Genomic DNA, 14,756 nt, shown 5'->3' with positions numbered 1-14,756 from the left:
TATTTTGCACATGATGGCATTGGTTTGTTCTGCCTCCCTCTTTTATGAATTAGTCTGCAGCTCCACTTTGCAGTAAGAGAAGTGAGTCAGCACAGGGAGAAACTCACTTGTCTAGGCCAGGGCCAGAGATGGAAGGGGACAAAGAGACCACAGTCCAGGTCATGATTGATATATCATGACTAAGCAATCCACAGAACCACAGAAAGTTAGCATACCTATTCAGGCCGCCTTCAAATAGCTGTTCTACTACTTGCCTTCTCTGAATCTTCTTTGGTAGCAAAGGCTCAGGAATGAATGGCCACAGCATGATGAGTAGTGACCCCCATTCACTTCCCCTTGTCAATCCCAGGGACACAAGAATATGTACCAAATGATAGGCAGCATTAAAGATGGTTTATGATCTAAAAGTACTTATTTACTATAATCATTATTTACTCCATACTAGCACGTGGGCTTAAAATTTCATGTGCTTGGAATATAGAAGCAAAGGCTTAAAAAGAAAAATTTAAAATTCTCCTCTTAGCCTACTTGATTTTCCAAATAGTATTTTTACCATATGGGTCAAACTGCACTTACATTTTCTATGGTTTTTGTAACAAACTACCACAAATCAATGACTTACAACAATACACATTTATGATCTTAACAGCTCTGTATACTAGAAGTCTAACACAGATCTCTCTAAGTTGAAATCAAGGTAGTGATGGAATTGTGTTCCTTTCTGGAAGTTCTAGAATGCCATCTATTTGCCTTTTACAGCTTCTGGATGCTCCCATATTCTTTGACTCTTGGTCCCCATTTTTCATCTTTAAAGCCAGCAATAGCTGGTGGAATCTTTCTCACACTGCATCATTATAAAACTGACTCTCCTGGCTCCCTCTTTCTCCTAGAGGACCCTTGTAATTATATTGGGCCCATCAATATATTCACAGAGTCCAGAGATTAGGATGCGGACATCTTTGGGGACCACGATTCTGCCTACCACACAGTGGAAGGTGTTTAGAAATCTGATGGATAATACCTTTATAAAATTGTGGGAAAAGAAGGGAGGGGTCCACCTCCCTGTCTTGAGCTGCTGATGCCCAGGAAAGCACAGCCTGCTTCCAGTAGTCCCTCAGTGTTCTATTCTAGGGCACTAAGTCTATGTCATCAACAGAAGAAAAACACTCTGTCTAGTTCATTTCTTTTTCTAAGTTATTTCTTCTCCTGCTATATGTGGGTAGGGTAAGCTGTCAACTTGTATTTCTTATTCAAATTTAGAATCACTAATATGCTGCTACCAATCTCCCTAAAGTCCTTTATGCTATCCTCCCAGGATCGTTTTTCAACCCTTGAAACATTCTGGCTACCTACTGCTGTGGAATCCCAACTCAGTGGACTACTGTGGAATGCCAATTCAGTGGGACATGAGGCTTTGGGGTAAGCTAGTGCTTTGCAAATTGACAGCTAAGCCCCCTCTAGATGCAATCAACATGGTTACTGTTGTGACCACAAGTTTTTGTTGTGAGGGACAACCCAGAAAGAAGATCATATAACAAAGACTCAGTGCTAGAGCACTTACTTCCAATGCATGAGGACCTAGGTTCAATTCCAGCACCACGATAAATAAATAAACAAATATCATACAATAAAGAGATGGGACCTGTGGGGAGTCATCCATATCTAGAGAATCAGAGATGGTTGAGCCATGGGACACAGAGGCCTGACTCCAAGGAACTGGCAGCCATGAGGGACTGTTCCAGATCACGGTGTGTGTGTGTGTGTGTGTGTGTGTGTAGATGGCCCTGTGTGGGAGTGGTTTACCATCTGAATGATATGCTAGTTCTCTGAGCAAATGACTTCCCTAGCTCCACCCCATTCTGTTTCTTACGGAAGAAGCCCCTCCTGGTCCGGGGCCCCTTTACCTGTGTGACTATAAAATAAAGGAGAAGTGGACTACTCTATGTTGTTAGAGGCCAGATCTGGTATGGCCCGATCTGTCACGCCCCCCTCCTATTTGGCTCTTGTGTGTTAATTGATTAGATAAATTTATTGGTAATTGATTTATTGCCGAAATACCATCCTCGGGCAATTTACCCTTCTTCATCCACGTGGGATGTGGCTGAAACCCCCATAGGGACCATCCTCAAGTTTTATGACCAACCTTATATCTAATTATTTCATCGCACTGATCTGGGACCAGGAGCTGATAGGACACTAGCTGTGCTAAAAGTCACAGGAGAGGTTAAAAACAGATAATGGTAGAACCACATCACAAATATCAAAGCCTAGACATAAATTGATGATTAAAATAACTCACAATTATTGAACTGTACAATGGAGTGATTAGAAGTATTAAGTTGTTGCTGGGAGTGGTGGTGCACGCCTGTAATTCCAGAGGCTTGGGAGGCTGAGGCAGGAGGATTGTGAGTTCAAAGTCAGCCTCAGCAATTTAGTGGGGCCCTGAGCAACTCAGCAAGATCCTGTCTCTAGATAAAATATAAAAGTGGGCTGGGGATGTGGCTCAGTGGAAAAGCACCCCTGGGTTCAGTTTCCACTACAATAAATAAATAAATAAATAAATAAACAAACAAATAAATAAATAAAGTGTTAAATGGTCTCCACCATGTAGTAGGGCAAGTTTCTTCACCTCCTGAGCCTCAATTTCCTCATATGAAATTGAGGCTAACCATAGAATCAATCACATAATTCCAGATCCTGAAACATTGGAAGCATTTGCTTACTGTTAGCTAGGATTATTATTAGTCAGATGCTATGCTAAGCATTTTTCAAGCATTTCTTAATGAATCATCAAAATAGCCCCATGAGGTATGTACTATTGTTAGAATCTCCATTTTTAAGATAAGGATGAGCTTGTAGTCACACAACTGATAAGTGATGGAGCCAGGACCAGAACCCAAGTTGGTTCTGACTCGAAGTCCATATTCCTAACTTCTGTGAGGAACAAGAGGCTAGGGGAAAAGACTGACAGTAACTGTGCCCAAGATGTCCCATCTCTTTTGTCTTTTGCAGCACTCCATCTTATGCAGAGCAGTGGATTGTGTGATAGAAGAGAAAACTTCAATGAGATAAGTGTGAGACAGTCACATGTTACTTGCAATAGTCCTGGCTCATCCCAGACCAGATCCAAGACCACACACTACACTAGTTGACTGTTGGGTCATGAAGCTCCTGGGAGTTAATATCTCTGAGCATTTCCTGCAACAAAGCACCCACTCCTGAAAGGCCTTCTGACACCTCAGGAGAAGAGCACAGAGAAGATACAGCTGGAGCCTAGAAGCAGTAATTCCCAATCCTGACTTGGCAACATCCTGGGGGGGAAAAATATGGTTGGTTCAAGGAACATAATGAAATCCTCATTAACCAAATTAATTTTAATTACATATAAATTTAGATGAAAATCTACATTTCTCTGAGGCGATGCCATGAATTTAAACAATGGGAGGACACGGCAACTCTACACAGGGCAAGAATCGCTGACAACCTAATGAAATCTCAGAGACAAAATGTTGAGCAAAAGAAACCAGACACAAAGGACTATGACTTCTTAATTCCATTAAGACAAAGGTCAAACAGGAAAACTGCCCTGTGCTATGTGGGGATGTGTTTTTTAGATAGTAAAAATATAAAGAAAGTGATTGGTTACCACAGAAGGCAGGAGGGTGGTTACTTTTGGGGTGAGGAAAAGAGTTAGATTCCAATGGGAAGAGGGACTTTCTGGGGTTCTGTTAGTGTTCTTATTCCCTGACCAGGTTAGAAATGACCCAGGGTTCTTTTGTTGTTGTTGTTGTTGTTGTTACTGGAGATTGAACCCAGAGGTGCTTAACCACTGAGCCATATCCCCTGTCTTTTTTTTTTTTTTTTTTTTTTGAGACAGGGTCTCACTAAGTTGCTGAAGCTGGCTTTGAATTTGCAATCCTCCCACCTCAGCCTCCTGAGCTGAGGATTACAGATGTGCACCATCGTACCTGGCCAGGATTCCTTTTATTTTACTCCATTTAATTTTATAGTATTCCTTTTAAATAATTCACCCATGTACTTTGTGTTATATTTCACAATACCACAGGCAGTCTCATTCTGGGGTTTTGTTTTGTTTTGTTTCACTACTAAAATCTGTAGCAATCCCAACTAAGATTTAATTTCTAGCAAGCTCCCAGATGTCGATGCCACCACACCTTGATAGCACAGATCTAGTCTTCTCCCAAAGTTTTGCCCCATCTTTTTTTTTTTAACATTATTATTATTATTTTGTACTTGTTGTGTGTGTGTGTGTGTGTGTGTGTGTGTGTGTGTGGTGCTGGGGATTGAACACAAGGCCTTATGCATGTCAGGCAGACACTCTACCACTGAGCCACATCCCTAGCCCTGCCCCATCCTTTAAAAGATACCCAAGGAAACACTCCACATGATACAGGATATAAGATATGATCATCTGCCTATTTGACAATGTAGATTTACCCAGCTTCTGGTCTGGACAGATTATTGAATCTAGTTCAGGATTATGTTCCTCAGGGAGGAAAAAAATCTTCACTACTCCCCACCCCAAAATACATGCACATATACCCCTTCCCTCTCAACATCATCAATTACTGGTGTCAATTCGAATTCCTACCAAGCCAGAAGTAAGTTTAGTGGTTTCTGAAGCCAGGCAATCAGCCTTCAGTACAGAGGGAAAAGGGTAGAAAGGTTCTAGTTCAGGAACCCCGAAAAGAGACTATTCTCTGGTGCAAAAAGGGAACAACCATTCTGTTCCCTGTTGTTCTGATTGCTATCAGCCTTCAACCATCAAATATCGGAGGTTCCAATACAGCAGGAACCAAACAGCCTGACTTCTCTCCTGTCTAAATTCTGCATTATATTTCCTAGGACACTAAACAAAATGCAAAACAGCAGCTAAAATTAGAAGCTGATAGTGAGGCTGATTGTGTGTGGAGAAGGCAGAGACAAGATGTCATAGTGAAGGATTCAGAGAGCTGCCTGGGGCCCCTTCCTGAGCTGTCACAGACAGCAGCAAGAAAAAGAAAGGAAAAGGGAACTGGGTGGGAGGCTGGATGGACTACCCGATTATTATGCCTGCAGAGAAGACTTGTGGGATTTTTTGGTTCTCTAAAAGCACCCTGACCTATTTTTTAAAATGTTTCCTTATTCATCAAAATATATCCTTAGTGAATTGCAGTAAAGTTTCCTGAAATTATTCCATACAAAGTTTTGGTTTCTACACTGGGAACTGCAGTCTAGATCTCTGTGCATAATAGTAATGCACTCAACAGTATCTGACTGATGGTTGATATGATGAATTTCTTCTACTGTAGCTTGCAGTTTAAAATTTTTTTTTTCCAGTGCTGGGGTTCAAAGCCAGGGCCTTGCACATGCTAGGCAAGCACATTACCACTGAGTTATACTCCAAGCCCTACAGCTTGCAATTTCAAATGAATTCATCTCCAAATCTTTGAACAAAGCCTTGAATCTATTTAAGATCAGGGAGCTCGTAATAGCTGGCTGGCCTCATGTCTCAGACTTACTGGATATGAAAATGGAAACCTTACACTAAAAGTAAATATAATAATGCTTTGGATTTGTAGAGCACTTTTCTTCATAGGACTTGTATTCTTTCTGGGCACAGTGACCAGCCCAACTTGGAATGTTGTTCCATCATAATGAAAATTATAGAAGTATTACAGGCAGCAAAACTCAAAGCAAAACTAAAATAAAAAATGAAGCAGAGAAGTAAATAATTACCCAAGAGTCTCCCAGGGCAGCCTTGCTCCTAAGCACATGAAGCATCACTAGGATCCAGAGCATGCAATCCAACTGCCTCCTCCTCACTCCTGTCACAGGGCTGTTGAGAAAATGAGATTGATCATGTGGTCAGCCCATAATTTGCAGGGGCATAGGAGTCAGACCATTGTCTGGTCAGCTTCTCATTCTTGTTCTCTTAACTGCTCACCAGTCTCAGAGGCAGGAGGATGCAGATGGAATTCCCAGTGTAACTCTCCATTAGTTCTCCTGAATTGGAAAAAGTGCAATAATTGTAAGTAGTTGTAAAATGCAAACTCACTCCTCAGTGTGGGTTGTGCCTAGCCTGGACTGGCCCATGTCACTGAGAGGTAGGATGATGAACAATTCCCACACCCACTCTGCACACTCAGGTCTCACCTCAGTAGCTCATGAGGACAGTCAAGCAGTACATCCGCGTCTTGGTAGAGAGCAACCCCACATAGGCCCCTGGCAGAGGAAGTAAAGATTCTTAGAAGAAAAGCCCTTCCTGCCCTTCATACTTCAGCTTTCTCAAGTAGCTTTTGCCAGCAGGCCTTCCCCATTCCTGGCTCAGCAGGGTATGCACAGACAGGAAGAGGCTACTGACTGAGCACCCTGGGAGCCCCAGAGAAACAGTCCAGGGTCTAGCAGTCTTGCTAGCTGCCCAGGCTTCCTGAGGTGTGTTCTCCCTAGCCTGGAGCTAGCACTCTGGCCTCACTTTCCTCCACAGAAGACCAGAGGGGATATTAGAGAACATGAACCTGATCAAATGAACTTGGAGATGGCTAAAGAAATGTCCAAATGAGTTTTTTTTTTTATGTTTCTATACTTTGACTCCCATTCTAAAGCAAGTGAAAAAATGTCTGAGTGAAGCCCTCAAGCTCTGGCTAAGAGCATAGTGCTGTTATTATTAGAGCAACTGGGAGGAAGCCATGCCATCACCGGGCAGGGCCTGAGTGGGCCGTGTGGGAGGCAACTGTCAACAGCTGCTGGGAGGAAAGCCTGTTTATTGTCAGCAGCCTGGTGCAGGGATTAAGACGAGATCCGGTCTCCAGCTCACACCCACGCAGCTGTAGGCAGCGGCTGCTGCAGACATTGCATTCAGTTGCGGGGGTCCCCAGGGTCTTTACTGAGGAATGACTCAGCCAACAAGGAAACACAGGAGGCCACTAGACAGCTGGGAAGATTCCCTTGGGGCCTCCCAACCACACACTCCAAATAAAAAAAGTGCAATGTAGAATGGCTTCCCCATTAGGAAACTCAAGAACCCAGGCCAGCTGTGAGTCCCACACAATAGCTATGTCCAAGACTTTTTCAGTCATTCACCAAATACTTAGTGCCTTCTCTGACAGACACGTATGCAGGACTAGGAGTAAAGCAGTGAATGACAGTCCTGACCCCTGCTCTCACAGAGCATATAGTCTTCTAGAAACCACCAGCAATTATATTGGTTACCATGTGATGAATGTGATGTTTTAGGGTGTTTGTTTGTTTCTTCACAGTCCTGGGTCCCTCTGCTACTGAGCTACATCCCAGCCTTTTAAATTTTTAATTTTGAGATAGGGTCTTGCTAAGTTGCCCAGGCTGACTGAACTTGTGACCCGCTTGCCTTAGCTTTTCGAGTCACTGGGATTATAGGTGTGCACCACTGGCCAGGAGATGTGGTGAGTGTTGTGATAGGGGAAGTTCTGGGAGTCACAAGCTCAGTCACAGGGTTTCAGGAAATTACCTTGACAGGGAATTATTTTTTTCCTTTTACTAATTAAACTTTTAGCGAATATCTACCCATCTGGCTGATGTTCTATTTCATTACCAGGGTCTTGAACAGAAAACTCTGAAAAAAAAAAAAAGATCATTACAATCACAGAGCATCCATCAAAGTATCCAGAATTCTTCAGGAAGCATGACAGACCCCTTTATCTATTGAGGGCATTGTAATTATCATGTCGTTTGTCATCTGCCATTATTCTTACTCTTCCTGACCATGATAATCACCAGGAGTCTTTCTTCAGGGAGGTCCAGCCCTTCATGGCATTATATAGGCAGCCCCATCAGCTAAGAGAAGGTGGGTTAGGTACCCTCACCCCTGGACAGAAAAAGTGAGATATTGGAAAGTTTCACTGGTTTTTGCCGACACAGCAACCAGGGTTAACCTTCTAAAATCCAAGTCAGAGGGTGTTCTTTGCTCAGAACACCTTGATGTTTCCCCGCTTATTCTGACTAAAAGCCAAAGTACTGACAGAGGCCCACAAGGGCCTATGGAGTCCAGCTCCCCCTTACCTGACTTCCTCTCCTATGAAGCTCCCCTGGCTCTCTCCTGAGTGAGTCTCGAGTGTCTCTTTGCTGGTTTTCCCTGAGCACTTGAGCACACTCCCTCCCAGGACCTTTGCATTTGCGTTCTCCTCCATTCATCTACTTCCTCACTCTCACCATCCCTGACAGCAATGCTCCCCCCACAGTCCTCATCTTTCTCTGCTTTACTCACCTTCAGAGACAGTGTCACTATCCCACACACTGTGCACTTTATCATCTGTCCCTCCTACTAGATTATACACTCTTTGAGGACAGAGGTGTTTTTCCAGCTTTATTGCCAGGGTCTAGAACCGTGTCTAACACTTAGGAGAAACTGAATAAATATTCATTGACTGAATTAATAATCAATTAGTTAGGAAAGGAAAAAAATTAATAAATGGTATTGGGATTTGGAGTATTCTACATGGAAAATAACAAAATTTGAGGCTGGGGATGTAGCCCAGTGATAGAGTGTTAACCCAGCACGTGCAAGGCCCTGGATCCGATCCTTAGTAATACACACACATACACACACAGAGTGTAGTGTTGTAGAAAATAACAAAATTCAATTCCTAACAAAGCAAATTCTAGCTGGATTTGCTACATATAAAAAGTAGAAGTTTGCCAGGCATGGTGGTGCATGCCTGTAATCCCAATGATTGGAGAGGCTGAGGCAGGAGGATTGCAAGTTCGAGGCCAACCTCAGACAACTTAGCAAGGCCCTAAGCAACTTAGTAAGGCCCTGTCTCAAAATAAAAAATAATAAAAAAGGGCTGGGGATGTGGCTTAGTGGTAAAATGCCTCTGGATTCAATCCCCAGTACAATCAATCGATAAATAAATAATGTAGAAGTTTAAAATTTTCAAATCATAATATAGGAGACTGCCTTTATGGATTCAAGATAGGAAACTTGATTAGAAGTGATACCATAAACTTAAGGATTTTTTTTATTTGTTTGTTTATTTGTTTTAAGCAATAAACTGGGATAGAAATTTTTTACGTATCTTCCTCAAAAAAGAATTAGAATTCAGAATGTATGAAGAATTCCTAAAGTAATAAAACAGATCTCAGTGGGAAGAAGGCATAAAGAAACCAGAAGGACAATTTACAAAGGAAGAAATTGAATGGCCAGTAAATTTAGGAAAAGTTGCCCCACCTCACTGGAAAACAAAACAAAAAAAATAAGCCATTCACCTCCATCAAATTGTAGGAGTTGAAAAAGCTGATCAACTTAAAAGTAGATATGAAATTTTAGAAAACTGAGACCTGCTCTTTATCACTAGTTGGGAGTCTAAATTTGTACAGCAACTATGGAGGGGAACTTGGCAGTAAAACTGCAAATACATGCACCATTCATCTCAGCAATTCTACTTGTGCTGAAGAAATGCCTCTGCTCGTGCACAGGAGAACATGTAAAGAAGTTCTCATGAACAAAAGAGTGAAACATTGGAAGCAACCTTGGTGTTCATCAAAAGGGGATGGATTGTTATATGCCTATATAAAAGAATTCTATACAACTGGGCTTAGTAAATTTTCTGGGCCACAAAGTAAATATTAAAGGTCTTGAAAATCACTTAAGTCTGTGTTACAGATTTCTTTCTTTCTTTCTTTTTTTTTTTTTTGGTAGATGATGGACACAATACCTTTATTTATTTTATTTATTTGAGGATCAAACCCAGTGCCTCACACATACTAGTCAAGCACTCCACCACTGAGCTACAACTCCAACACTGTGTTGCAGGTATTTTTAAAAACAACCTTTAAAAAAATGTAAAACTACCAGGCATGGCGGCTCAGGCCTGTATTCCCAGCAACTCAGGAGGCTGAGGCAGGAGGATTGCAAATTCCAGATCAGCCTCAGCAATTTATTCGAGGCCCTAAGCAACTTAACAAGACTCTGTCTCAAAATAAGAAAAAAATTTAAAAGGGCTGGGAATGTGGTTCAGCAGTTAAGAGCCCCTGGGTTCAATGCTCAGTAAATAAATAAATAAATAAATAAATAAATAAATAAATAAAACCATTCTTAACTGTACACAAACAATCAAACTTAGTCAAGCATAGTGGTGCACAACAGCAATTCCAGTGACCTAGGAGCCTGAAGCAGGAGGATAGCAAGTTCAAGGCCAGCCTCAGCAACTTAGTGAAACCCTGTCTCAAAATAAAAAATAAAAAGGACTGGGGACATAGTTCAGTGATAGAGTGCTCCTGGGTTCAATCCCCAGTACCACACACACACAAAATAAAACAAATTTATTCAGAAGCTGAATATGCTTTCAAGCCATAGTTTGCCAACTCTTGCTATATAGCAGTTAAAATTACTGAGCTAGTTCTATGTGTTTCAACTTAAATACATCTTAAATAACAACCAGAGGTGGGGCGGGGGTGGAGGGACAAATTCCAGAAAAATATGTAGAGTTTAGGTATATCTTTAATTCATCACAGAATATGCTATGAATACATATATGTAGTAAATCTATAAAAACATGTGGAAAGGATACATATAAATTCATAAGTTAGGTATGGCAGCATATGCCCATGACTTTGGGAGGCTGAGGCAGAAGGATTCCAAGTTCAAGGCCAGACTCAATAACTTAATGAGACCCTGTTCTCAAAAAAAAAAAAAAAAAAAGGCAGGGGGATAGGGATTAGCTCCTGGGTTCCATCCCTAGTTCCACAACAAACAAACAAAACCCACAATAGAAGTTAATCTTTATTTTTTTTTTATTTTTATTTTTTAGCTTCAGCAAACAGGTTTATTGTTTGTTTGTTGAAGAAACCTAAATTTAAGCTCACCCATGTCCCAGTTTGCCTGGGACTGTTCTGGTTTATTTCTATTGTTTTAGGGTAATTATTGTTGGCACCCAATTTCATCCTGGAAAAACTCCTGGTTGGGATTATAACTTTTCTTACTCGCTTACACAATTCAGACTAGAAGAGATAAAGCTTTTGGACAACGTCACCTTAAAAATAGAAGTTATCTTTTGGGAAGGAAGGGAAAAATGGGATTTGAATGAGCTACCAAGGGAACATGAACTTTATCAGTAATATTTTATTTCATTTATATAAAAGATTCTGACTCAAATATTATTAAATACAATTATTCATTCAGGATATTAGGTACATGAGTAATTATTGTATTATTCCCATTACTTTTATATATTTAATTTTTTTCCAAAATACATATAGAAAAACAAAAAGATTTCTAGAGCATATTCCCAAAGTTAGTGGTTATTTACACTAGGTGGGTGTGTTAGCTTTCTATTACCATAACAAAATACCTAAAATGACTGGCTTATAACAACAAAAGATTTATTTTAGCTCACAATTTTGGAGTTTTAGTCCATGGTTGGTTGACCTCATTGCTTCTGGGCCTTAGAGGAGAGAGTAGATCACGGCAGGAAACACATGGCAGAGCAAAGTTTTTACCTCAGGGCCAGGAAGCAAAGAGACTAGAATTCAAGGGCACATCTCCAGTGATCTAAGACCTCCCACTAGGTCCCACCTTTTAAAGGCTCCATAACCTCCTAATAGTGCCATAGTCTAGGGACTAGGCCTTTAACACATGATTTTTAGAGGTCATTTAGGATCCAAACTACAGCAATAGATTTTTTATTTTTACTTATCTGTATTTTCTAAATCAACATCTATCTCTAAGAATTTAAGTCAATTTTGCAACGAAAATAAAGCTATAAAAACTTTCCAAGGCACTAGCTTAAATACTGAACACATTTTATATTTTGGAATCCTAAATAAATAGATAAAGCCCACCTCTATCTTCAGGGATATTGAATGCTATCCTGAATGTACTCGTTTTGAATCAAAACAATTGGCAGTCTTCCTCCCGAGACATGAGGCTAGGTCTGATTTTCGGCATTTCCTACTTCCCTGTCTAAAGTACATTTATCTACTTGGCTGGGAAGACAGCCCACTACCCTAGCACTGTTGATGGCATGGGCACCATGATGATAGCTAAGTACTGGTTGCACATACCTGGCAATGATCACCTTGTGTGCTTGTCTGATCTCTCACTAGGCCTAGGTCACCATATTTTGCAGCGGGGGAAAGAAGGGATGAGTAATAATAATAATAATAATGGTTTCCTCTCCACTCTGGGAAAATAAATCAAACTGTTTATCAGTGGGGTGCCTGTACTTTACAATGTGGGATGTGCTGGGTTTCCATTTTTAGAACAAATTCCCGAGTTGTATTGGTTCCCTGACCTAGAGTGCTGTCTGGCTTGTAGCACGAGGGATTATTGCTTCTCAGCTAAAGTCTGCATACTTGCCTTGGGTCAGGGCTGGCTCCATGGGCCTGCAACCCATATAGTCCCACAGTCCTGACTCTTAGAAAGAGCCCACCTTTGGTTTAATGTTCTGTGGGCACTGTCTTGAAATTCTTAACAATTTTATCTTTGAACCTGTGGTTTGTGTGTGAAGTCTGATAAGTGATGGAACAGGTATGTGAACAGAGGAGATAAGCTGACGGCAGGGTGTGCACATGCTGCTTCAGTTCTGAGGGCACAGCAAGCAGTGTGCAGACAGAACAGTCAGGACCAGTCTGAGTCCAGACCTAGTGATGGGTGGTGGAGGCAGCAGAAGCCACAACCCCAGAAAGAGAAACTTTACGTGGAAGGGCCCAGATTGTGGTGGGAAGCCAGCATGTCCATCGTCCCTCCTGCCTATCCCTGCAGCATTTGCACAAATAACAACTCTCCAATTTGAACACTGGGACAGGAACTGTCAGTGCTCAGGCAGTGAAGTTTGTCAATAAATTATTACAAAACAAAAATATGCACATGGTCATTGTAACAGATCTATCAGAGTTATTAGAATTTTCCAAAGAGTTTAGAACCTCTGGTTTTGAAAATTGTTACAGCACTCTAATGCCAATATCCACAGGTTTAAAAACAGTAATTAAATTTTAAAACTGGCACTCAACAGAAGAATGCTATTTTCATATAAAATTTCACATAGGCCAATTACTAACAAGAAAGACAATCTAAAATTAATTTTTCTTATGAGAGTTAAAGCAATAGAATGCATAAATAGGCATTTTTAATTATATACAAAGCATGAAACCACTTTCAATTCTCATATGACCTCTACAAGTTACAGGAAATGCCAGAGAAAATGCCACTGTATAAATTTATATTTGAAATTAAATTCAGACTTAACATCAACTCTAAATGTACTAAAATTTATATTATTAAATAACTTATCAGAAATTAATCCCAGTACTGTTGCAGCCCATAAAATATACTTTATAGCTCCAGGAAGAGTTGCATCAAAGAAAGATCCTTCTCAAAATTAAACATTACCCAAAATTATTTCAGATCTTATATTTGCCAAGAATGACTAATATCACTTTCAATTACATCAATTGAGAAGGAAGTGGCTAAAAGTAAAACTTTTTATGACCTAATAAATGAATTTGCAAAAAAAGCAAGCCAGAAAAATGTTATGATCACGTATTATCACTTATTGTGTTATATATGATACCAAATTTTTTTTGCATTTATAAGTTCATGTTGTTACTCATGTAACACTATTACACTTACTGCATTTGTAACTAACGAGACTTTTTAAAAAGGCTATATAAAGTACATTTAACAGTACTTTTCTGATTTTCGAACAGTGACCCCACATTTTCATTTTGCACTGGGCCCTGCAAACTATACAGCAAGACCCTGCACTACCTTCCAGAGGTGGCCCAGCTACCACCTCCCTGTGTAAAGAAAGTTTGAATCTATCTATAAGGCAGATGGTCTTGGGAAGTAAAATGGCCCATTCAGAGATGGACTGAGTACTTGGTATCCTCATTGTACTGGCCCACAGTTCAACAAAGGCAATGTAACACAGAAGCCAGTCACATGTTTCTTCTCGATGGACCACAGTGGAGCCTCCCCATACATAGACTCCACAGTAAGTTTTGACTGATAGCACCAGTCCAAACCCCTTTCCTTTGTCAATTATCTTTTCCTTCTCTGATGCACCTCTGCATTTCTTAGGGACATACCATAGAACAAGACTGAGTTTTCAAGGAAGGAATTTGGTCTAGAGCATATTGAGACCCAAACAGCCAATTGCTTAGCCTTTCTGTCTGGCTCCTGTTTGGAGATTCCTGGTCAAATACCCAGAAGCCAGGATCTCTATACCTTGGTTGCTGGAGTCTCTGCAATGGATAAAAGTCCTATAGGCATATAAGGCTAAATGGAAGGAAAAGAAAGACAGTCAGCCTTTAGAGCCTGGAGGCTGGGGACTGAAGCTGCCCTGACTTGTGCTCCACTGTCCTTCAGAACAAGACAGGACAGATTCAGACTAACAAGCTGATCTCTTTGGGATTATTTCATTTTACACATAGAGTAACTTACATAAAAACACACCATGGATAGGATTGTGCTCATATCCCTAGATCTGTCTCCAGCCTCTACTATCATACAATTTGACAACCTGATCATTTCCTGGCATGTTAGCTGTTTTCATCTGTGTACAGCACAAGCTCCTCGAGGACACAAAACATATCCTCTTCTGTCCCTGTTCCTCAAACACCAGGTACAACAATGATACTATGCCAAGAGCCCTATCAACCTGCTTTCCCATTAAGTCATCAGTCCTCACAGTATCTCACACCAGACTTGATAACTCCATTTCACAGAGGAGAACATCAAGAACTCAAAAAGGTCATTAATATGCCCATAGTTCCATAGC

The 14,756-nt window shown here is 40.8% G+C and overlaps 1 long non-coding RNA gene across 2 annotated transcripts in view; it reads right to left on the bottom strand.

Annotated features, from left to right (window-relative positions):
• Nucleotides 1-11,475, bottom strand: part of LOC124962763 (uncharacterized) — a 59,576-nt gene extending 48,101 nt beyond the window's left edge. For both annotated transcript variants that reach the window (XR_007104585.1, XR_007104586.1), the window contains exons 1-5: nt 11,373-11,475; nt 7,487-7,591; nt 6,157-6,225; nt 5,948-6,006; nt 5,740-5,839 (exon numbers count right to left, since the gene is read on the bottom strand). This is a non-coding gene — a long non-coding RNA (uncharacterized LOC124962763). The remainder of the gene's footprint in view (nt 1-5,739; nt 5,840-5,947; nt 6,007-6,156; nt 6,226-7,486; nt 7,592-11,372) is intronic.
• Nucleotides 11,476-14,756: the final 3,281 nt, after the last annotated feature.

The sequence above is a fragment of the Sciurus carolinensis genome, chromosome 13 (assembly GCF_902686445.1).
Source record: "Sciurus carolinensis chromosome 13, mSciCar1.2, whole genome shotgun sequence".
Lineage (NCBI taxonomy): Eukaryota > Metazoa > Chordata > Mammalia > Rodentia > Sciuridae > Sciurus > Sciurus carolinensis.
This window is presented reverse-complemented; position numbering and strand designations above follow the sequence as displayed.